General features: G+C 41.6%; 1 pseudogene; it reads right to left on the reverse strand.

Annotated features, from left to right (window-relative positions):
* The window catches only part of LOC106602899 (BRISC and BRCA1-A complex member 2-like), a 187,559-nt pseudogene that overhangs the window by 106,856 nt on the left and 56,939 nt on the right, over window positions 1–23,764 (reverse strand).

The raw sequence follows: 23,764 nt of genomic DNA on the forward strand, positions 1-23,764 counted from the left end.
TTTTGTTAAGCATTGCATAGTTTATGTAGGTGCACTTACAGTATGTATCAAAGGGTATGTGCCTTTGGAAAGTATTCAGACCCTTTGACTTTTTCCACATTTTGTTGCGTAACAGCCTTATTCTAAAATGGATTAAAAAAAAATAATAATCCTCAGCCATCTACACCCAATACCCCATAATGACAAAGCTTAAACAGGTTTTTTGAATTTTTATAAATGTATACAAATCTAAAACAGAAATACCTTATGTACAAAATTGAGCTCAGGTGCATCCTGATTCCATTTTTTTAACTAGGCAAGTCAGTTAAGAACAAATTCTTATTTACAATGACGGTCTACCACGGCCAAACCCGGACGACGCTGGGCCAATTGTGTGCTGCCCTATGGGACTCCCAATGATAGCCGGATGTGATTCAGCTTGGATTTGAACTAGGGACTGTAGTGATGCCTCTTGCACTGAGATGCAGTGCCTTAGACCGCTGCGCCACTCGGGAGCCCTACTCTGCAACTGTTTTATTGATCATCCTTGTTTCTACAACTTGATTTTTACCCATCTACCAATAGGTGCCCTTCTTTGTGAGGCATTGGAAAACCTCCCTGGTCTTTGTGGTGGAATCTGTGTTCACTGCTCGACTGAGGGACTTTACAGATAATTGTATGTGTGGGGTACAGCGATGAGGTAGTCATTCAAAAATCATTTTAAAACACTATTATTGCACAAGAGTGAGTCTATTCTGCGACTTATCTAACAAACTTTTACTCGTACATTTATTTAGACTTGCCATAACAAAGGGGTTGAATACTTATTGACTCAAGACATTTCAGCTTTTTGTAAACATTTCTAAAAACATAGTTCCACTTTGACATTATGAGGTATTGTGTGACACAAAAGCTACATTTAATACATTTTAAATAGTCAAGCTTTGTGAATATTTTCTGAAGGCACTGTATACAGTATATCCACCAAGTCGGCGATTGAGAGGAGGGTATACATAGGTTGATAATATCAAACGATTTTGGGAAAGAATGCCCACAAATACGGCCCCTGCATTAATCAAAAAACAAGCTCTTGCTGTGACCGATGCCTGCATCTTGCCCTAACCATAACTATTGTGTTCGCTTAATTGATTGGAAAATGTCAAGGGGTGTGAATACTTTCTGAAGGCACTATAAACAATGTCTGATTCCATGTGTGTAGGGTGGTCAGGGGGGGTTCTTGAGTCCTCTGCATAGATGTTCAACTGCTTGCCTTGCAGTAAGCCCCCCCCCTCCCCCCATGCTGGCCTCGCTCGCCCGCATCATCCTCAGTCCGTCGCCCGCTCTGCCTCAGAGTCGGTAAGTAAGCGCTCTGCTCCCGCTGTCCTCCTCCTGCTACTGGAGTGTATTCAGAGAGCCATTGTTAAACACTGCCCTAAGGACCTCAGGATTCTGGGATTTCTCTCCAGTCTTTTTGCTCTGGCCAATTTGCTGTTTAAGAAAATAAAGAAAAAGCAGTGTGGGCGCCACTTGCACCCACCTCCCCACTTTGATTTTCTTTAATTCAATAAGAAATCATGAAATGATGTTTTTTTTTGAATGATAAGGGCTCCTGGAATCTCTTGTTAACCCCCCCCATTATTTTGTAAAGGCATTTTGGGGGATTTGTTCGTTTTTTCTCAGATACAAACATTGCTTTTCGGTGGATATTTTGGGACATTTAAATTCACGTCTAGCTCATACATGGCCTTCGATAACAAAGGAGCAAAATAAAGATACAAAATACAGGGAAATAAACAAGTGCGTACATAAATAACTGAGTTAGTGATGTTGTTGAAGAAATTAAGCTGGGAAAGGCTCCGCTTCACCCTGCTCCTACTCTTTTGAGCTGCAGCCTGTGGAATTTCAGGAGTTCAGAAAAGAAAAAAACGATGAGAATAAAAAGAAGCAGAAAATAATTAGACCTAAGTGTTCTTGCTGAGGCATACAGTGACTTTGGAAAGTATTCAGACCCCGTGACTTTTTCCACATTTTGTTTCGTTACAGCCTCATTCTAAAATGGATTAAATAGTTATTTTTCTTCAATCTACACACAATACCCCATAATGACAAAGCAAAAACAGGTTTTAAAAAACGTTCACAAATGTATTTAAAATAATTAAATATAACATTTACATAAGTATTCAGACCCTTTAGTCAGTACTTTGTTGAAGCACTTTCGGAAGCAATTACAGCCTTGAGTCTTCTTGGGTATGACACCTCAAGCTTGGCACACCTGTATTTCTCCCATTTTTCTCTGCAGATCCTCTCAAGCTCTGTCAGGTTGGATGGGGATCGTCGCTGCACAGCGATTTTCAGGTCTCTATAGAGATGTTCGATCGGGTTCAATTCCGGGCTCCTGCTGGGCCACTCAAGAACATTCAGATACTTGTCCCTAAGCCACTCTGCGTTGTCTTGGCTGTGTGCTTAGGGTTGTTGTCCTGTTGGAAGGTGAACTTTCGCCCCAGTCTGAGGTCCTGAGCGGTCCATAGAGGAACTCGGGAGCTCTGTCAGAGTGACCATCGGGTTATTGGTCACCTCCCTGACCAAGGCCCTTCTCCCCCGATTGCCCAGTTTGGCCGGGCGGCCAGCTCTAGCAAAAGTGTTTGTGGTTCCAAACTTCTTCCATTTAAGAATGATGGAGGCCACTGTGTTCTTGGGGACCTTCAATGCTGCAGACATTTTTTGGCACCCTTCCCCAGATCTGTGTCTCGACACAATCCTGTCTCGGAGCTCTACGGACAATTCCTTCGACCTTACGGCTTGGTTTTTGCTATGATATGCACTGTGGGAACTTATATAGACAGGTGTGTGCTGTTACAAATCATGTCCAATCAATTGAATTTACCACAGGTGGACTCCAATCAAGTTGTAGAAACATCTCAAGGATGATCAATGGAAACAGGATGCACCTGAGCTCAATTTTGAGTCTCATAGCAAAGGGTCTGGATACTTAAGTAAATAAGGTATTTATGTTAAATGTTTTTATACATTTGCTAAAAATTCTAAAAACCTGTTTCGCTTTGTCATTATGGGGTATTGTGTGTAGCTTGATGAGGAAATGTTTTATTTAATCCATTTCAGAACAAGGCTGTAATGTAACAAAATGTGGAACAAGTCAAAATGTGGAACAAGTCTGTACACATTCCGAATGCACCGTATATACATTTCAGAGTATTTATTTCCATTGATAAGATGAGTCTGTGAGTAGACAGTCAGCCAATATTACAATACATGCATCCTGTTTGCAATAAGGCACTTAAGTAAAACTGCCAAAAACGTTGGCAAAGAAATGAACTTCATGTCCTGAATACAAAGCGTTATGATTGGGGCAAATCCAACACAACACATCACTGAGTACCACTCTTCATATTTTTAAGCATTGTCGTGGCTGCATCAGGTTATGGGTATGCTTGGCATCGGTAAGGACTAGGGAGTTTGTTAGGATAAAAAGAAACTGAATAGAGCACAGAGCACAGGCAAAACAGAGCACAGGCAATAGGCAAAATCCTAGAGGAAAATCTGTTTCAGTCTGCTATACAACAGACACTGGGAGACAAATTCACCTTTCAGCAGGACAATAACCTAAAACAAGGCCAAATATACACTGAAGTTGCTTAAGAAGACGACATTGAATGTTCCTGAGTGGCATAGATACTGTTTTGAATAAAATGGGCTTGAGAATCTATGGCAAGACTTGAAAATGGCTGTCTAGCAATGATCAACAACCAACTTGACAGAGGTAGAATAATTTAAAAGAATAATGTGTAAATATTGTACAATCTAGGTGTGCAGAGCTCTGTAATCATTGCAAAAGGTGATTTTAACATGTATTGAGTAAATTTTTCATCCACTTTGACAGAGTATTTTGTGTAGCTAGTTGACAAAAATAACAATTAAATCAATTTTAATCCCACTTTGTAACAACAAAATGAAAAACATGTATAATGTTTTAATTTACGGTTTAGGTTATGATGCAGAGGTCTTGAGCTCAGTAAATTCAGGAATTCCAAAACTCTACCAGTGATGCAACAATGCCAATATAGTGATTTACAGTTATAGTTAGCTGGTGTTCTAAAGCCTAGTGTTTCCATCAGTGGCGTTGTGTAAATCTTGGTGGGGCAAATAAAAATACAATTATTTTGTTTTATGCATGCCAGCAAAGCTACTACACAACACTAAACAATCCATTAATTGCACTATAACAGTGACAAACGGTGCCCACAAACTGTTAGGGCCTATATAAAGCTGTCCCAACAAAAGAGCTTTCTTTTCAGCACCATGGAGTGAATAGTTACCACTGCTACACCTGGCTTTCAGCGGAGCCTTGTCTGGCAGCGAAACAGTTCATTCAGCCTCATTTACTGCTTTACATTTTTTTTTTTTAACATAGCTGACTTGCTTAAACAAATGTGGTTTCTACTGACAATTGAGATGTACAAACTGACATAAGGGGACGACGAGAGGATAAGAGGCAATCAGGATAGATAATAATAAGAGTAAAATAAAGAACAGAGTAGCAGAGGCATGTGATGAGTGTAAAAGTGTGTGTGTGTGTGTACTGTATGTGTGTTTGTGAATGTGTGTGGGTTTTTGTTAAAGTGTCAGTGTAGTGTATAGTGTGTACAGTCATGGCCAAAAGTTTTGAGAATGAAACAAATATTCGTTTTCACAAAGTCTGCTGCCTCAGTTTGTATGATGTCAATTTGCATATACTCCAGAATGTTATGAAGAGTGATCAGATGAATTGCAATTAATTGCAAAGTCCCTCTTTGCCATGCAAATGAACTGAATCCCCCAAAAACATTTCCACTGCATTTCAGCCCTGCCACAAAAGGACCAGCTGACATGTCAGTGATTCTCTCGTTAACACAGGTGTGAGTGTTGACGAGGACAAGGCTGGAGATCACTCTGTAATGCTGATTGAGTTCGAATAACAGACTGGAAGTTTCAAAAGGAAGGTGGTGCTTGGAATCATTGTTCTTCCTCTGTCAACCATGGTTACATGCAAGGAAACATGTGCCATCATCATTGCTTTGCACAAAAAGGGCTTCACAGGCAAGGATATTGCTGCCAGTAAGATTGCACCTAAATCAACCATTTATCGGATCATCAAGAACTTCAAGGAGAGCGGTTCAAATGTTGTGTAGAAGGCTTCAGGGCACCCAAGAAAGTCCAGCAAGCGCCAGGACTGTCTCCTAAAGTTGATTCAGCTGCGGGATCGGGACACCACCAGTACAGAGCTTGCTCAGGAATGGCAGCAGCCAAGTGTGAGTGCATCTGCACGCACAGTGAGGCGAAGACTTTTGGAGGATGGCCTGGTGTCAAGAAGGGCAGCAAAGAAGCCACTTCTCTCCAGGAAAAACATCAGGGACAGACTGATATTCTGCAAAAGGTACAGGGATTGGACTACTGAGAACTGGGGTAAAGTCATTTTCTCTGATGAATCCCCTTTCCGATTGTTTGGGGCATCTGTAAAAAAGCTTGTCTGGAGAAGACAATGTGAGCGCTACCATCAGTCCTGTGTCATGCCAACAGTAAAGCATCCTGAGACCATTCATGTATGGGGTTGCTTCTCAGCCAAGGGAGTGGGCTCACTCACAATTTTGCCTAAGAACACAGCCATGAATAAAGAATGATACCAACACATCCTTCGAGAGCAACTTCTCCCAACCATCCAGGAACAGTTTGGTGATTAACAATGCCTTTTCCAGCATGATGGAGAACCTTGCCATAAGGCAAAACTGATAACTAAGTGGCTCGGGGAACACAACATCGATATTTTGGGTCCATGGCCAGGAAACTCCCCAGACCTTAATCCCATTGAGAACTTGTGGTCAATCCTCAAGAGGTGGGTGGACAAACAAAAACCCACAAATTCTGACAAACTCCAAGCATTGATTATGCAAGAATGGGCTGCCATCAGTCAGGATGTGGCCCAGAAGTTAATTGACAGCATGCCAGGACGGATTTCAGAGGTCTTGAAAAAGGGTTAACACTGCAAATATTGAATCTTTGCATCAACATCATGTAATTGTCAATAAAAGCCTTTGACACTTATGAAATGCTTGTAATTATACTTCAGTATTCCATAGTAACATCTGAAAAAAATATCTAAAGACACTGAAGCAGCAAACTTGGTGGAAATTAATATGTGTCATTCTCAAAACTTTTGGCCACGACTGTATATACTGTATAGTCTTGTGAGTGTGCATTGTAACATTGACTATTCCACAACTGTAACATTGTGCAGTCTACAAGTGAGTTCCTAATACATATATGGAGGTAAATTCAGTTGTCCAATTGTTACACTGTACAAAGCTGCAGTGGCTTGCTTGGGAAAACAATAGTTATTTATAGAGAGGAAGAAAACCACAATTAAAACAATTGCAATGCATCTGAGAAATTAGGTTGTTGGTCTGCGGTACATTTCCGCTCCAAGCCTCCTCTGTGCTCGTGTGGCGAAAATCACGAAGCCCCGTACCTTTGGGATGCGTGGGAGGACGAGGTGTCTTTTCAACACTTCCATCTATGTGGATGCTCTTCCTGATTTTTCCAGTGGTCCCTTAATACCTCTACACACCCTACTTGAACATGGCATGGTCTGAATGTGCGAACTGATGAAACACAGCGATATGTGTGTGTGTGTGTGTGTGTGTGTGTGTGTGTGTGTGTGTGTGCTTGTCTTTGTGTGTTTATAAGTGTGAGTGACTATAAACATGGTATGATTGTGGAGACAGGGACCTGACTCAATGCAGAAGCTATTTTCTTATCAACAGCTTCGTGGATAAAAAAAACTATTTTGATAATGCTATGTTAGTGCCTACAAAACTACTTCCCACAGGGCTCACATTGTGTTGACGTGCCTACCTGGTTTGTGGACATCTCCAGGGGGATATCTAGACAGTCAAGTGACAGCTAACATAAACATTCAATTTTCCGCGTCCACCTCGGGACACAGACAATGGCTTTTAAAAACTAGGCATGAACCTAAAAGTCTGACATCAATGACCCAACAACGTTCTCCCACACTTAATTTAATAATATGTGCCATTTAGCAGACAGTTTTACCAAAGCAACTTAGAGTAGTGCATGTATACATTTTAGTATGGGTGGCCCCAGCGGGAATCAAACCAACGATCCTGAGGAGCAAATACGGTGCACTACCAACTTAGCCACACATGACCACGTCTATGGACTTCAGTGAAAACCCAAATAATGCATCTGTAGACAGACAGTCCACTAAAAAAGAGTCTACTAACTCTTTACAGAGAGGCTGGTGTGTTTCAGTGCTGAGAGGCATGAGGGACGAGAGACATGAGGGACAAAAGGCCTGTGATGCCAATGACTGCTGCTGTTTTCCTTATGTTTACCATCATTTCCCCTCACAAACACAGCGCAGGCTGGAAAAGGCCGGGCCTCCCAAAGCCTAGCAGCACAACCACATGCAGCGAAAAGACTGAGCGAGCGAGAGAGTGAGGGAGCGAGAGAGGGAGGGCGCGAGAGAGCTTGGTCTGCGCAGCCTGCAGGAATCACACAGATTTAAGCTGATAGGAAGTGACGGGATGTTGATTAGTCAACTTACAGCCCCGGCGACCAGTGGCTGTATGTGTACGAGGCTGCGCGCACACTTACACACACACACACACACACACACAGAGGTCGAATAGAAACATACAGATTAAGGACACACAGACACATTCCTACACACAGATCTAAAACATACAGTTTGAAACCATACACGTGCATGCACACACACGGATCAAAGACAAATGGGCATTTGATATTTTTTGACTTTCAAGTACTTGCATGATTCCCCCCCCCCAAAAAAAGGTGTGCGCATTCATCTATATGCCAACAGAGCACAACAAATGCCTCAATTATCATAACCATTACAGATAGCAATTCTTAACCTGTTAGGGCTAGGGGGCAGTATTGACACGGCCGGATAAAAAACGTACCCGATTTAATCTGGTTACTACTCCTGCCCAGTAACAAGAATATGCATATAATTATTGGCTTTGGATAGAAAACACCCTAAAGTTTCTAAAACTGTTTGAATGGTGTCTGTGAGTATAACAGAACTCATATGGCAGGCCAAAACCTGAGAAGATTCCATGCAGGAAGTGGCCTGTCTGACAAGTTGTGTTTCATCTTGGCTCTTTTTATTGAAGACTGAGGATCTTTGCTATAACGTGACACTTCCTACGGCTCCCATAGGCTCTCAGAGCCCGGGAAAAAGCTGAACGATATCGAGGCAGCCTCTGGCTGAAACACTTTATCGTGTTTGGCAAGTGGCCGATCAGAGTACTATGGGCTTAGGCCCGTGCCCGAGTCGACCCCATGCTTTATTTTCTTTCGTCTGTTTACCTAAACGCAGATTCCCGGTCGGAATATTATCGCTTTTTTATGAGAAAAATGGCATAAAAATTGATTTTAAACAGCGGTTGACATGCTTCGAAGTACGGTAATGGAATATTTAGAAATGATTTGTCACGAATTGCGCCATGCTCGTCACCCTTATTTACCCTTTCGGATAGTGTCTTGAACGCACGAACAAAACGCCGCTATTTGGATATAACTATGGATTATTTTGAACCAAACCAACATTAGTTATTGAAGTAGAAGTCCTGGGAGTGCATTCTGACGAAGACAGCAAAGGTAATAACATTTTTCTTATAGTAAATCTGACTTTGGTGAGTGCTAAACTTGCTGGGTGTCTAAATAGCTAGCCCGTGATGCTGGGCTATCTACTGAGAATATTGCAAAATGTGCTTTCACCGAAAAGCTATTTTAAAATCGGACATATCGAGTGCATAGAGGAGTTCTGTATCTATAATTCTTAAAATAATTGTTATGCTTTTTGTGAACGTTTATCTTGAGTAATTTAGTAAATTTTTTGTAAATTCACCGGAAGTTTGCGGGGGGTATGCTAGTTCTAAACGTCACATGCTAATGTAAAAAGCTGGTTTTTGATATAAATATGAACTTGATTGAACAAAACATGCATGTATTGTATAACATAATGTCCTAGGTGTGTCATCTGATGAAGATCATCAAAGGTTAGTGCTGCATTTAGCTGTGGTTTGGGTTTATGTGACATTATATGCTAGCTTAAAAAATGGGTGTCTGATTATTTCTGGCTGGGTACTCTGCTGACATAATCTAATGTTTTGCTTTCGTTGTAAAGCCTTTTTGAAATCGGACAGTGTGGTTAGATTAACGAGAGTCTTGTCTTTAAAATGGTGTAAAATAGTCACATGTTTGAGAAATTGAAGTAATAGCATTTCTAAGGTATTTGAATAACGCGCCACGGGATTCCACTGGCTGTTACGTAGGTGGGACGATTTCGTCCCGCCGGCCCTAGAGAGGTTAAGGTAGAGACTTCATATTCAGGATTCTGTTTATGCCTACCCCAAAGACAACGTGTGTCTATTCTTTTTGCAAAAAAAACTAAAACACACACACAGCTTGGCCATAGGGACATAGTGTGGGGCTTAGAGGCTTATACCGCCTTCAATAGTTACTTTCGTTCAAACGATTCAAGAACCGTCAGACCTAGAGCTCCGAAATTTTAGAAACCTGTTCTAGAGCTCAAGTCAATAGTGCACGGTGATTTATGTGGCTCTAGAAGGTTCTCAGACCGAGAAACCGCCTCATGCATTTGCAATATGTTCAATTCATTTTGAATATCACGGACATGGCGACATGTAGAAATGTCCCAGAGTCGCAAGACCAGGTGCATTGAAACCGCCTCGGCCCATAGAGACGGACCCCAATGTCTCTGTCCGATAGCTCATTTAGGGACCCCGTAGTAATGCCCTGAAAAAGTGGATTTTCAGCACCAATTAAGGCCATTGCTCGGGCACCTCATGACCTATCGAGCCGAAACTTGGGATTCGGGGTCGCCTCACATAGGCCTACACATAATGTCAGAGCTGGACCCGCAGCTAGACCGTAACTATGTGTTTTATGTTTTTTTTATGGTTAAAACTGAAGGCGCTGTGAATTATGGGTCTGCTCTGACATATGTGATAGTTGGCTTCTATACGAGTTGGAAAAAGTGGATTTGGTGTCAGATGGAATCAGTTTGCTGTCAGAATGACATCTAATTGACTGATGGACGCTGACTGCTGGGTGACGAGCGATGGAGAGGAACCACAGTCACTTCATGGCCATCCCCAGTTCATCGGGACAGCCAATTATGCATTTCTGCAGTATTTTTGAGCATGCCTAAATTCGTGATGCTAAATGCCCATTGAATCATATTGCAAACGTAACGTGCAATATTGCAAACGTAACGTGCATTTGCAACATGATTCAACAGCAAAAAATATCACCAAAGTTGACATGATGAATCATATTGCAAACGTAACGCGCAATATTGCAAACGTAACGCGCAAAGTTAACATGATGAAATCAACACCACGAGCGATGGAGAGGAACCACAGTCACTGCACAGCCATCCCGAGATCATCGGGCCAGTCAATTATGCATTCTGAGCATGTCAAATTCGTTAAAAATGTTTAAAGCAACAGAGTCCCACTTCTCCCTCATCATACATGACAAGTAGACCATCTGCGTTGATTAATGGCTTAACATAGGGATATATATAATTTGGGCAGTATAAATGCCATTTGGACCATGGTTCACTGACTTTTGGGTTTGAAAACCGACTTCCTGTGATCGTACATGGCAAACGGACAAACATCCTGATTTTGCACATTCAATACTTTCATACATGTATAATTGACAAAAAAAGAATTGGACATTTCATTTGCACATTTCTAATGGCATTTGGCAAAAAAAAGAAAAAAATATGTCACTTTTGACTTCCTATGAAATCATATTCCAAATGCACAAAACATATGCCTTATGCACAAGCAAAAACAACCCAAAAAATTATGTCATTAAAATATGTCAAAAGTATGTCCATACAGCTCTTATACATGTGTAATTGACATAAAAAAATTTAAAAAAATGAAAAACGGTCCAGAAACCACTTTTTAAGGGGTTGAAAAGTTTTCCAAAAACATGTCATTTTTTCAACATTTGACTCTTGGGTCTTGAATTGTGTTACATTTGCAATATGAAAATTCACTGCGGAGAGCTCTAGCCATCTATTGGATATTTGCTGTGATTTGGCACATTCAATACTTTCATAATTGACAAAAAAAAGCATTGGACATGTCATTTTGCAAAAAATAAATGAAAAAAAAAAGTCACTTTTTTCCTATGAAATCATATTCAAAATGCACAAAACATGTGCCTTGTGCACAAGCAAAAGCAACCCAAAAAACGACGTCAATAAAAAACGTCATAAGCATGTTCATACAGCTCTTATACATGTGTAATTGACATAACAATAAAAAAAATAATAATCGAAAAACGGTCCAGAAACCACTTTTTTAAGGGGTGATAAGTTTTCAAAAAAAAAAATCATTTTATCAAAATCTGACCCTTAGGTGTAGACTTGGGTATCATTTGCTGTATGAAAATCCACGATGGAGCGCGCTCGCCATCTAAAGGAAATTTGGGGTGTTACAATTGGCAATTGCCATCGGAAAATTGCCATATGATTGGCCCGGAGATGGACCGCTTTCGGTGGTATTTACAATCGTGTGTATGATTCGTGCTATGCCAATATGTTCCCATGTTATTTTGTCCAAATCAGGGGGGTTTTCCCTTACATAACCATTCAGACCCTTTACTCAGTACTTTGTTGAAGCACCTTGGCACCTAGCCTGACGCTAGAATCTTGGCACACTTGTATTTGGGGAGTTTCTCCCATTCTTCTCTGCAGATCCTTTCAAGCTCTTTCAGGTTGGATGGGGAGAGTCGTTGCACAGCTATTTTCAGGTCTCTCCAGAGATGTTCGGTCAAGTTCAAGTCCGGGCTCTGGCGGGCCACTCAAGGACATTCAGAGACTTGTCCCGAAGCCACTCCTGCGTTGAGCTGACTACACTGACTGTGCTAGTGGCAAACTAATAAGTACAGATCGTAGTATAAACCCCTCGCACAATCCCCGCAGCCGGACAATTTTCTCATGGCTTCTGGAAGCAAATGTTGTAGGAATGCTCAACCGGTGTCGCTCATTCAGCCGACAGAAACTCTCAAACAGTTCTCCCCATTAAGTAACAGGTCGGAGTCAGAGGCCGAGTCTTCTCTGGTCTCCTCTTCCTCCCGTTACGGGATCAGAGACGCCGAAGCCTCCCACCATTAGCTCTGACAAATTGAAAACCCTAGTCATTGGCGAACACATTACCCGCAGTACTAGACTTTAAAAGAATCATCCAGCGATCATACAATGTTTACCAGGGGGCAGGGCTACCGACGTTAAGGTTAATCTGAAGATGGTGCTGGCTAAGGCTACAACTGGCGAGCGTAGAGAGTATAGGGATATTGTTATCCACGTCAGCACCAACGATGTTAGGATGAAACAGTCAGGACACCAAGCGCAACATAGCTTCAGCGTGTAAATCAGCTAGAAAGATGTGTCGGCATCAAGTAATTGTCTCTGTCCACCTCCCAGTTAGGGGGAGTGATAATCTCTACAGAGTCTCACAACTCAATCGCTGGTTGAAAACTGTTTTCTGCCCCTCCCAAAAGATAGCATTTGTAGATAATTGGCCCTCTTTCTGGGACTCACCCACAAACAGGACCAAGGCTTGTTGAGGAGTGACGGACTCCATCCTAGCTCATCTTATCTACAAACATAGACAGGGCTCTAACTCCCCTAGCTCCACAATGAGATAGGGTGCAGGCCAGGCTTAGTGGAGTCTGCCACTAGCACAGTCAGTGTAGTCAGCTCAGATATCCCCATTGATACAATGTCTGTGCCTCGATCTAGGTTGGGCAAAACTAAACATGGCGGTATTCGCCTTAGCAATCTCACTGGAATGAAGACCTCCTCCATTCCAGTTATTAATGAGAGAGATTGTGATATCTTCCATCTCAAAATAAGGCTACTTAATGTTAGATCCCTTACTTCCAAGGCAGTTACAGTCAATGAACTAATCACTGATCATAACCTTGATGTGATTGGCCAGGCTGAAACACGGCTTAAGCATGATGAATTTACTGTGTTAAATGAGGCCTCACCTCCTGGTTACACTAGTGACCATATCCCCCCGCGCATCCCGCAAAGGCGGAATTGTGTCGCTAACATTTACAATAGCATATTTCAATTTACAAAAAAAACTAAAATACGACTGCGTTTTCGTCCTTTGAGCTTCTAGTAATGAAATCTATTCAGCCTAATCAATCACTTTTTATAGCTACTGTTTACAGGCCTCCTGGACCATATACAGCGTTCCTCATTGAGTTCCCTGAATTCCTATCGGACCTTGTAGTCATGGCAGATAACATTTAATATTCACATGAAAAAGTCCACAGACCCACTCCAAAAGGCTTTCGGAGCCATCATCGACTCAGTGGGTTTCGTCCAACATGTCTCCGGACCTCACTGCCACAGTCATAATCTGGACATAGTTTTGTCCCGTGGAATACATTTTTTTTTCATATCTCATCCTGGACTATCGGACCATCACTTTATGACATTTGCAATCGCAACAAATCATCTGCTCAGACCCCAACCAAGGATCATCAAAAGCCGTGCAATAAATTCCCGTACAACACAAAGATTCCTAGATACCCTTCCAGACTCCCTCCACCTACCCAAGGACATCAGAGTACAAAAATCAGTTAACCATCGAACTGAGGAACTCAATTTAACCTTGCGTAATACCCTAGATGCAGTCGCACCCCTAAAAAACATTTGTCATAAGAAACTAGCTCACTGCTATACAGAAAATACCCGAGCTCTAAAGCAAGCTTCCAGAAAATTGGAACGGAAATAGCTCAACACCAAACTGGAAGTCTTCCGAAATGTATTTTTGATACTGTTGCAAAGCTAACTAAAAAGCAGCATTTCCCCAAGAGAGGATGGCTTTCGCTTCAGCAGTGATAAATTCATAAACAACTTTGACGAAAAGATCATGATCATTATAAAGCAAATTGTGGACTCTTCTTTAAATCTGCGTATTCCTCAAAAGCTCAGTTGTCCTGAGTCTGCACAACTCTGCCAGGACCTAGGATCAAGGGAGACACTCAAGTTTTTTTAGTACTATATCTCTTGACACATTGATGAAAATAATTATGGCCTCTAAACCTTCAAGCTGCATAGTGGACCCTATTCCAACTAAACTACTGAAAGAGATGCTTCCTGTGCTTTGCCCTCCTATGTTGAACATAAAACGTCTCTCTATCCACCGGATGTGTACCAAACTCATAAAAAGTGGCAAAAATAAAGCATCTCTTGAAAAAGCCAAACCTTGACCCAGAAAATATAAAAAACGATCGGCCTATATTGAATCTCTCATTCCTCTCAAAGATTTTAGAAAAAGCTGTTGCGCAGCAACTCACTGCCTTCCTGAAGATAAACAATGTATATGAAACGCTTCAGTCTGGTTTCAGACCCCATCATAGCACTGAGACTGCACTTGTGAAGGTGGTAAATGACCTTTTAATGGCGTCAGACCGAGGCTCTGCATCTGTCCTCGTGCTCCTAGACCTTAGTGCTGCTTTTGATATCGATCACCACATTCTTTTGGAGAGATTGGAAACCCTAATTGGTCTACACGGACAAGTTCTTGCCCGGTTTAGATCTCATCTGTCAGAAAGATATCAGTTTGTCTCTGTAGATGGTTTGTTCTCTGACAAATCAACTGTACATTTTGGTGTTCCTCAAGGCTCTGTTTTAGGACCACTATTGTTTTCACTATATATTTTACCTCTTGGTGATGTCATTCAGAAACATAATGTTAACTTTCACTGCTTTGCGGACGACACACATCTGTACATTTCGATGAAACATGGTGAAGCCCCAAAATTGCCCTCCCTGGAAGCCTGTGTTTCAGACATAAGGTAGTGGATAGCGGCACATTTTCTACTTTTAAACTCTGACTAAAACAGAGATGCTAGTTCTAGGTCCCAAGAAACAAAGAGATCTTCTGTTGAATCTGACAATTAATCTTGATGGTTGTACAGTCGTCTCAGATAAAACTGCGAAGGTCCTCGGCGTTACTCTGGACCCTGTTCTCTCTTTTGACGAACATATCAAGACTGTTTCAAGGAGAGCTTTTTTCCCATCTACGTAACATTGCAAAAATCTGAAACTTTTTGTCCAAAAATGATGCAGACAAATTAATCCATGCTTTTGTCACTTCTAGGTTAGACTACTGCAATGCTCTACTTTCCAGCTAAAGCACTAAATAAACTTCAGTTAGTGCTAAACATGGCTGCTAGAATCTTGACTAGAACCAAAGAATTTGATCATATTACTCCAGTGCTAGCCTCGCTTCACTGGCTTCCTGGTAAGGCTAGGGCTGATTTAAATGTTTTACTGCTAACCTACAAAGCATTACATAGGCTTGCTCCTACCTATCTTTCCGAAATGGTCCTGCCGTACATACCTACACGTACACTACGGTCACAAGACGCAGGCCTCCTGTCCCTAGAATTTCGAAGCAAACAGCTGGAGGCAGGACTTTCTCCTATAGAGCTCAATTTTTATGAAATGGTCTGCCTATCCATGTGAGAGACGCAGACTCGGTCTTGACCTTTAAGTCTTTATTGACGACTCATCTCTTCAGTAGGTCCTATGATTGAGTGTAGTCTGGCTCAGGAGTGTGAAGGTGAACGGAAAGGCACTGGAGCATCAAACCGCCCTTGCCGTCTCTGCCTGGCCAGTTCCCGTCTCTCCACTGGGATTCTCTGCCTCATACCCTATTACAGGGGCTGAGTCATTGGCTTACTGGTGCTCTTCCATGACGTCCCTAGGAGCGGTGTGTCACTTGAGTGGGTTGAGTCACTGACGTGATCTTCCTGTCCGGGTTGGTACCCCCCCTTGGGTTCGTGCAGTGGGGGATATCTTCGTGGGCTATACTTGGCCTTGTCTCAGGATAAGTTGATGATTGAAGATATCCCTCTCGTGGTGTGGGGGCTGTGCTTTGGCAAAATGGGTGGGGTTTATCCTGCCTGTTTGGCCCTGCCCGGGGTATCATCAGACGGGGCCACAATGTCTCCTGACCCCTCCTGTCTCAGCCTCCAGTATTTATGCTACAGTATTTTGTGTCGGGGGGCAAGGGTCAGTCTATTATATCTGGAGTATTTCTCTTGTCTTATCCAGTGTCCTGTGTGAATTTTAAGTATGCTCTCTCTAATTCTCTTTATTTCTTTCTCTCGGAGGACCTGAGCCCTTGGACCATGCCTCAGGACTACCTGGCCTGATGACTCCTTGCTGGTCCAGTCTAGGGAGTTTTTCCTAGCCACCGTGCCTCTACACCTGCATTGCTTGCTGTTTGGGGTTTTAGGCTGGGTTTCTGTACAGCACTTTGTGACATCAGCTGATGTAAGAAGGGCTTTATAAATACATTTGATTAAATTTTTTTTATATTACATCATGGAACACAATCTTCAAAAAGGCGGTAACGTCAGCAGTGGCACTACCTTCTAGAAGCCTTATGTTAGGAATCAAAAGGACAATGTAAAGGTAGGTTAGGTAATTAAATATGAACTAAAATCTAATTGCTCCATACTGTATATATTCAGTCAATAAAAAACAAGTGCCTTTTGAGAATCAATCATGAATCCGTCTCTGCTCTGGCGGGGTCACAGCGTTGCTTTGCAGTAGCAAAAGATGTGATGTGAGATTGCTGCTGCTTGTCCCCCTCTGAGAATTTATTTGTACTTGATAAGCATATGATTTTCATGAAGGTAGTTGTGCTCTGATAGGGGAGCTTGATATTGCATAGTTTGCATTGTACATGAGTTTCATCAGTTTGATCAAAATACTTCCAAACCTTGCTGTGTTTGGCCGCCATGCTGATAGTGCCCACTTCCTGCTATGTGCCTGAAACAGCCCCCCCTCAGCCAATCAGAAGCGCTTGCCATAAAATATTTATATTTTTCAATCGTACATTTTTTCTGATTGTTAACCACGCTCTCAATATAACATGTTTAGTTTTACAGTACTCATGCCCATCCCTAATACACTCACATTCTGTATTTGGAACACACCCTGTATACTGTATATGCTGTGCTGCATGCATAAAGGACACAGTGAGAATTTGCCTTCGCACGAACTCGTATTCCTTTCTGTGTGTGCAAATATATGTATGAAGGAGGGGATGTTGGCTGGTTGGTTACCTTGAGGAGATAGACGGGGATGTCGCTGAAATCCACAGGGAGCTTGAGCAGGAAGCGAGCGGGGAACTCCCCCACCTGGAACACGAGAGACAGGAAAAAAAACATCACACCGTGTACAGATGGAGAACACACACGCACAGGATAACACACACACACACACACACACACACACACACACACACACACAGGTCATATTGAAACAACACAGGAGCACTACATGGGAATGATTAGGGATGGCTAAAGATGAGTGCATTGCAAATGAGATTATCTGTTTGAATCTAATTTGTTTGTCTTATTATGCCTATTTTATGGCAAATGATGGAGATGTATTTCCTGATTTTAGGGATATATTTGCTCTTTGGATGTTCAATGCAGTTCATTTTATGATTATCTAACTCTAAAGGTTCATTGGATTTTGAGTAATTTACTAGTCAAAAAAAAAAAACATGAGACATGATCAATGCAATTACCAACTGTTCCAATTCAAAGGATGTTCAAATTTATAATGCAGATAATAAAATGCCTAGATGTAGCCATCTAAAACATAATCATTGTCTGTTGCCCACACCAACCCTCACCACATCCTTCAGAGGCAAACCTAATCTGCAATCCTTCTAGTTGTGCAACTGTTTTTGTTATTTTTTCTCCCATCAAGGCATTCTGTCCCATAACAGTAGTAGGTTAGTTAGTTGCGCAATATGAGTGGGGAGTGTCAAATCAAAGTTTAATGGTTGCATAACATAAATGCAGGTCTTATATATAGCAGGTGCAGCAAAATTCTTATGTTACTAGCTCCAACAGTGCAGTAGAATGTAAATGTAACACAAATAATCTAAAAATCTAAACAGGAAATCAAGAAATTAAAGAACAGGTCCACTTAACAATCCAGAGCAGATACAGTTGAAGTCGGAAGTTTACATACACTTAGGTTGGAGTCATTAAAACTTGTTTTTCAACCACTCCACAAATTTCCTGTTAATAAACTATAGTTTTGGCAAGTCGGTTAGGACATCATTTTTCCAACAATTGTTTACAGACAGATTATTTCATTTATAATTCACTGTATCACAATTCCAGTGGGTCAGAAGTTGACTGTAACTTTAAACAGCTTGGAAAATTCCAGAAAATGATGTTATGGCTTTAGAAGCTTCTGATAGGCGAATTGACATCATTTGAGTCAATTGGAGGTATACCTGTGGATTTATTTCAAGGCCTACATTCAAACTCAGTGCCTCTTTGCTTGACATCATGGGAAAATTAAAAGAAATCAGCCAAGACATCAGAATTGTTGTAAAACATTTTTTTTTTTTGAACTCCTAAAGTCTGGTTCATCCTTGGGAGCAATTTCCAAACGCATGAAGGTACCACGTTCATCTGTACAAACAATAGTACACAAGTATAAGTAAACTATAGTTTTGGCAAGTCGGTAAGGACATCTACTTTGCACATGACACAAGTAATTTGTCCAACAATTGTTTACAGTACGCACGTATAAACACCATTGGACCACGCAGCCGTCATACCGCTCAGGAAGCAGACGCGTTCTGTCTCCTAGAGATGAATGTACTTTGGTGCGAAAAGTGCAAATCAATCACAGAACAACAGCAAAGGACCTTGTGAAGATGCTGGAGGAAATGGGTACAAAAGTATCTATATCCACAGTAAAACGAGTCCTATATCGACATAACCTGAAAGGCCGCTCAGCAAGGAAGAAGCCACTGCTCCAAAACCGCCATAAAAAAGCCAGACTACGGTTTGCAACTGCACATGGGGACAAAGGTCGTACTTTTTGGAGAAATGTCCTCTGGTCTGATGAAACAAAAATAGAACTGGTTGGCCATAATGACCATCGTTATGTTTGGAGGAAAAAGGGGGCTTGCAAGCCGAAGAACACCATCCCAACCGTGAAGCACAGGGGTGGCAGCATCATGTTGTGGGGGTGCTTTGCTGCAGGAGGGACTGGTGCACTTCATAAAATAGATGGCATCATGAGGAAGTAAAATTAGGTGGATATATTGAAGCAACATCTCAAGACATCAGTCAGGAAGTGAAAGCTTGGTCGCAAATGGGTCTTCCAAATGGACAATGACCCCAAGCATACTTCCAAAGTTGTGGCAAAATGGCTGAAGGACAACAAAGTCAAGGTATTGGAGTGGTCATCACAATGCCCTGACCTCAATCCTATATAAAACTTGTGGGCAGAACTGAAAAAGCGTGTGTGAGCAAGGAGGCCTACAAACCTGACTCAGTTACACCAGCTGTCAGGAGGAATGGGCCAAAAGTCACCCAACTTATTGTGGGACGCTTGTGGAAGACAACCCGAAAGATTTGACCCCAGTTAATAAATTTAAAGGCAATGCTACCAAATACTAATTGAGTGTATGTAAACTTCTTACCCACTGGGAAACTGATGAAAGAAATAAAAGCTGAAATAAATCATTCTCTCTACCATTATTCTGACATTTCACATTCTTAAAATCAAGGCAAGTCAATTAAGAACAAATTCTTATTTACAATAACGCCTACCCCGGCCAAACCCTAACCCTGGGCCAATTGTGCGCCGGCAGGCCAATTGCGCGACGCCCTATGGGACTCCCGATCACGGCCGGTTGTGACACAGCCTAGAATTGAACCAGGGTCTGTAGTGACCCCTCTAGCACTGAGATGCAGTGCCTTTGACCGCTGCGCCACTCGGGAGGATGAGGTTTAGATGTGGAAGGTCAAATGTTTAAGAGAATCAGAGAAACTATAGCTTCATATCAGTCTGTCCATAAGATGAAACCAATATAAAGCTTCTAAAAATAATGTGTGTGTGTGTGTATACAAACATTTAAAACAAAGCGAAGATGAATGCTGAACCACATAATGTGCACAACTCTGAGTGGTTGTAACCATGTCCTTCGATGTGGCTGTATCATGTAGCATACCCAGCTGTTCTTGTGCCCGGTGTAGATCTCCACGCTTCTGCAATAGTTGGGGTCCTTGAGCAGGCTATCGTACTCGAAGAGCAGCCGGGAGCTCTCGCGCAGACACTGGTACTGGTGGTACTGCTGGATCAGCTCCTTCACCAGCTGCAGCAGGCACTATGCGTCTCCCGCATCCCACTGGGCCAGGTGCTGGAAAGAGAGAGTGAGAGGTTATTAGATGGGTTTAAAGAGACAGTCCACTTAAATTTAGATAGATTTAAAGGGACAGTCCACTTAAATGTAGATGGGGTTGAAGAGACAGTCCATTCAAATGTAGAGACTTTAAAGGGAAGACCACTAAACCACTTTCTTAACTTTAATATGGCCAGTGGCGAGATTGTAATCTAAAAATGTTCTTTTGGCCTGCATGCAAAGTGAACAAAATAGCTTGAACAAAATAGCTGAAAGCCTACATGACTAAGAGCACGTTCATTTCAGGTCGACATAACATAATCATGAACAGTGGCTATCTATTCTGGTAACTAACTGCAGAGAAAAATTCCAGGAACTTCAATAAATACCCTGGTTTTCCAGAAATCCTGGTTGGAGGATTTTGGACTTCCTGCTTATTCACTCCTGATTCCGGGAATCCTCCAACCGGGATTTTGCAACCCTACTCGAGGCACTGACTTGACGTCGTGTACAATAGAGGCCATTTTGCCATGTCAGAGGAGAGAAATCAACTGACACGATGAAAGGAATTAAAAACACAATGGCGGGCAAAGATAAGGTTCACCCGGGCCCCATAGACAGCCATTACGGGAATAATCCCAAACTGTTATCCCAATCACCCCCTCGCTTCCTCCTGCATTACAGGAACATGGCAGCAGCACAGGATTTCCTGAAGCCACACAGCGTTACATCAGTCAGCAGGGAATGATTTCATCATTCCCAGCCCCAATGCCATTTATCTGACCTCATTCACCAAAATGGTGCGCCTAAATCTGGAAAGAGGCAAGGAAAGAAAAGTCACCAAGAGAAAAGTTAGCGATGGGAAGAGCATTGTTTCAAGGAAGCGGATAAGGATACTAGGGACTTGGCCAATAACATTTTTTTCCTACGTCCAACTGTTTTGGTACACAATGGTTTGGTTAGGCATCAAAGACTGGACTTGGTGAAACACATTTTCAGACGTGGATGAGAATTGTGTTATGCTGTTGCTACTTCTGTGTATGTTGCATCCAAAAATAAACTGCTCACATTGAGGACATAACATTGTGAAGAGTGTTTGTGCAAAATGTTTCTGTGAAAAAAAACACTGGCCCGCCCAAACGCTGACTGTAGCATCAATCGTAACTAGACGTTCTAATGACAATGATCATAGCCATGTGTTCATACGTGTCAACGTGTTAAAGGTAAAATACACTGCATTTCAAACAGTCAGCAATAATATAATGAATTCAGGGCATACCTAGGCAAAATGTAAACCTTCCAACCATAACACCCACTGATAATGTAATTATTTTATAAAAATAATCACTGATATCTGCCTTTCAAGTCTGTTTATGAAAATGCTCTGTTTGTTAACCAGAACCATGCAGAATGCACATTCGCTAATAATGACTAACTTCTTGTAGCAGGCATTATAGAAAATGAACACCGGTACCATAACCTCTCAAGCACAAGCCCACTTCCTAGTGAGTAGCCAGCTAATCTTCATATTTAAAGTTCAGCCAATTTAGATCTATTTGCTAGCTAACAAGGTCCATCTCCAACTGTTTGAAGAGAATGTTTGCCTGTCCAATTTGTTCAGATGTTGAAATTAAGAGGCCTACCTTATTTCTCATAAATAAAACGAGTTACTTATATAATTCCATAAATAATTGTGTTTTATGCATATTGCACATTTATAAAACATAAACCTGACAGCTGGTATAACAACCTCTGGGTAAAATGCTGCTAGTGGTACATGGCACCGCAATGCAGCGCGCAACAAACTGAGCATACATTTTCTAGAATAAATGTTCATTGATACTCCTGTTTTACTAGTGTCTGCTCTGTGCGCAACTTTAGGAGTTAAGTCATAAAAAGGGTATAATTTGAAAGGTTAACTTCTCCTATATTACAGTAAAATAATGCTTCAATTTGTTTGGGTGTCTATATGACCGATTCTGTTGGACCAAACCTCAAACACAAATAGTGAGTTAAAACTGCTTGTCAGAGAGGAAGAAGTGATCTCTCATCTTTGTTGACGTGATCTCTCATCTTTGTTGACGTGAGTGGCAGGGGTAGGGGCTTGAAGTGTGTAAAGAGAGAAAAAGAGGCGAATGGAGATGTTTCACTCTCGCCTAAATCTGTCGAAAATAAACCCAATGCGTTTCTATTGGCTTATTTGGGACCTAAGCCTGCCTTTGGGACAATGACTCCCATTGTTAGGGCGGAGACATGAGCATCTCCTCATTATATACAGATCTCTGGTGCAAATGGAAAGGTGCACACAGCACATAAGGAGCAAAAGAGACGAGACGAAAAATACCACATGAGATCAAGCGGATTTAAACGCTCATATTCTTGCGATACAGGCATTAAAAAAAAAAATAATAATAATTTTAAAAAATCAAAAATAAAATTGCACAAAACCAGATTAGATCGCCTGGCCCTAGTCTAAATGAAGGGATAATTCCATTGGAAAATCCACTACACAGTGCATCGGAAAGTATTCAGATTCCTTCCCATTTTGTTACGTTACAGCCTTATTCTAACATTTATTAAATACATTTTTTTCTTCATCAATCCACACTCAATACCCCATAATGACAAAAACGAAAACAGGTATGTGGGATGTTTTGCAAATGTATTACAAATAAAAAACAGAAATACCTTATTTATAGTTGAAGTCGGAAGTTTAAATACACTTTAGGTTGGAGTCATTAAAACTCGTTTTTCAACCACTCCACACATTTCTTGTTAACAAACTACAGTTTTGGCAAGTCGGTTAAGACATCTACTTTGTGCATGACACAAGTAATTTTTCCAACAATTGTTTACAGACAGATTATTTCACTGTATCACAATTCCAGTGGGTCAGAAGTTTACATACACTAAGTTGACTGTGCCTTTAAAGAGCTTGGAAAATTCCAGAAAATTATGTCATGGCTTTAGAAGCTTCTGATAGGCTAATTAACATAATTTGAGTCAATTGGAGGTGTACCTGTGGATGTATTTCAAGGCCTACCATCAAACTCTGTGCCTCTTTGCTTGACATCATGGGAAAATCAAAGGAAATCAGTCAAGACCTCAGAAAAAAAATTGTACACCTCCACAAGTCTGGTTCATCCTTGGGAAAAATGTCCAAATGCCTGAAAGTACCACGTTCATCTGTATAAACAATAGTACGCAAGTATAAACACCATGGGACCACGCAGCCATCATACCGCTCAGGAAGGAGCCGCATTCTGTCTCCTAGAGAGGAACGTACTATGGTGCGAAGAGTGCAAATCAATCTCAGTGAAGATCCTGGAGGAAACAGGTACTAAAGTATCTATATCCACAGTAAAACGAGTCCTATATCGACATAACCTGAAAGGCCGCTCAGCAAGGAAGAAGCCATTGCTCCAAAACCGCCATAAAAGACT

The sequence above is a fragment of the Salmo salar genome, chromosome ssa01 (assembly GCF_905237065.1).
Source record: "Salmo salar chromosome ssa01, Ssal_v3.1, whole genome shotgun sequence".
In the NCBI taxonomy this organism is placed as follows: domain Eukaryota; kingdom Metazoa; phylum Chordata; class Actinopteri; order Salmoniformes; family Salmonidae; genus Salmo; species Salmo salar.